The sequence below is a fragment of the Petaurus breviceps genome, unplaced genomic scaffold, assembly GCF_028583685.1.
Source record: "Petaurus breviceps papuanus isolate PSGF00001 unplaced genomic scaffold, PetGlider_PUasm1.0 688, whole genome shotgun sequence".
NCBI lineage: Eukaryota > Metazoa > Chordata > Mammalia > Diprotodontia > Petauridae > Petaurus > Petaurus breviceps.
Genome location: NW_027186457.1, coordinates 7671935 through 7674434, shown reverse-complemented (window position 1 = coordinate 7674434; position 2500 = coordinate 7671935). Strand labels below are relative to the sequence as shown.

Sequence of the window (2500 nt, the reverse complement as noted above, 5' to 3'; positions counted from 1 at the left end):
CTCTCTCTCTCTCTCTCTCTCTCTCTCTCTCTCTCTCTGTCTCTCTGTCTCTGTCTCTCTGTCTCTCTCTCTCATCCTCTCTGTCTGTCTCTCTCTGTCTGTCTGTCTCTCTCTCTCTCTCTATATATATATATATATATATATGTATATGTGTGTGTGTGTGCGTGTATGTATGTATCTATCTATCTGTCTCTCTTTGTCTATCTCTGTCTCTCTCATTCTGTGTCTCTGTCTTTGTCTGTTTCTCTATTTGTGAAAGGTCTCTAAGAGATTCATTCAAAGGCATGTTGAAATTTGTAAAATTCTTCATACACTTTTTTTTTCTAAGTGGATTGGAGTGAATATAATACTCTACTCATTAAGGAAATAGAAACAAAACAAAACAACAACAAATTTCCACTTTTTCAGAAATATACCCTACAGCACTGCATGTATAATGCCTATACGGGGAAATAAAACTTAGACTTATTTTAGGCTGAATGTGTTATGATAACTTTTTTTGGTAACAAGTAGCACCCAAAAGATATGGTTTCAGGGAAGCTAGGTGAAGCAATACATAAGAGCACTGGCCCTAGAGTCAGGAAGACCTGAAGTCAAATCTGGTTTCAGACATTGGGCAAGTCACTTAACTCTGATTGCTGCCAAAAAAAAAAAAAAGTTATGGTTTCACCTTGGTCTTCCTTGGGCAAAAATTGTTTTCAAACACTTTCTGTAATGGAATTCAGATCTTTTAATTGCCTCATAGTTGTAGGTAATTGTACTCTACATTAGAGGCAGCTAAGTGGCTTAGTAGATAGAGTGTTGGGCCTGGAGTCAGGTGAACCTGAGTTCATCTGGTCTCAGACACTTACTATTCATGCAACCTTGGCCAAGTCATCTAACCTCTGTTTGCCTTAATCCACTGAGAAGGAATGGCAAACCACTCCAGTATTTTTGCCAAGAAAACTCCATTGACAGTATTATCCATGGGGTCACAAAGAATTAGAAACACCTGAATTACTGAATGACAATAAGAAAATTATGGCACACATTGTGTATGTAAGAATTCATAGAGAGTATGCTGATGTGTACTTAGTAAATACCAAAGTTGATGCAATCCTTTGGTATGATGAGTTTCTTGGTGATGAGACTATCTGAAGGCATGACCATGATAAAGACCAATTCAAGAGAGTGAAGCTGGTGGGGAAAATGTCAGACACATGGAAAATAATCACCATTTCAAAGAATTTACTTTCCATTGGGAGAAGGAAATTTGTGGGTAGCAGATAATACCTTAATAGAGAAAATGAGACTGAAGATAAATATAAGAGAAGGGTGATATAATATTACTTTCCCTTTTTAGTTAATGTAGCCACACATAAAGAAGTTTCAATATAAAAAAACCAAAAATGATTCATCTCTGTCGTGTGATGTCTTTATGAAATATGAACCACTGTGATTGAGTTAAGAAATAAAGCAATGTGTTTGGCTAAGTGATTCTGTGGTCTATAAAAATAAACATTTAAAAATAAAATTTTTAAAAAGCTCACTACTTCAGGAATTGAGGATTTGGGGCTTAGGATCAACTTTTGGAGGTCTACTACTAAAGGCACTTTCTTTACTCCTTTCCTTTGACATTTTCAAAGTTAACAGAGCTACTGAATCATAAGCAGGCAAAGTATCCAGTGAGGAACACATATACACACCCAGGGTAACTATCCATTCAGAGTGGCAGTCGTAGGATGTAGAGGTAAGCTTTGGAGTGCATAACCCTTCATGGGAAAAGAATTATGGTATATTAACTCAAGAAAAGTTCATACCTTTGAAGCTCAGTTAAGTCTGCTCAGCAGAATTAGTTAATAGTTGCCTGGGAACACAAGTTCATCTTATTCATTCCTCAACCTAACTATACTCTAATTTTGTACCCATTATTTCCATGGAAGCTATGTGTATTTCTAGGAGAGTCTACTCCAGGTCTATAAGGGGAATGTGTTATACCAACTGATCTTGCTTACCATTTTAGGAAATATTTTGCTAAAATATTGAATTTGTACTAGCTCCTTATTAATGGGAAGTATGCCAGTGGGGACTTGTGAACTAAAGGAGGAGTAAACCCATGACAGCATCCTCCTTGTCACGTTGATGACCCAACCTTCAATGAAAGGAAAAATAGGCAAACTAGCCTATAGGGACAGCTATATAAGGATGAGAGAAGAATATTGTCCTTAGGTGCTAATACTAGTGTCTTGATGCTAGCATGTTCCCTCTCTTGATTATCTGAAGGGTAATAATGAAAAAAGGTGGAAAGAAAAGGAATCTATTGATACTAGACCTCTAACTATAATGTAAAGCTGTAATCATTGAAGTGAATTGATACTGGTGTGTGGTATATGTGTGTGTGCATGCATGTGTACGTGTGTGTGTTTGAGAGAGAGAGACAGAGACAGCAGAGAGAGAGAAAGAGAGACAGAGACAGAGAGAGAGAGAGAGAGAGAGAGAGAGAGAGAGAGAGAGAGAGAGA

At 37.2% G+C, this 2500-nt stretch overlaps 1 pseudogene; it reads left to right on the top strand.

Annotated features, from left to right (window-relative positions):
- LOC138174195 (nudC domain-containing protein 2 pseudogene) overlaps nt 1-2500 on the top strand; it is a 20370-nt pseudogene that overhangs the window by 11805 nt on the left and 6065 nt on the right.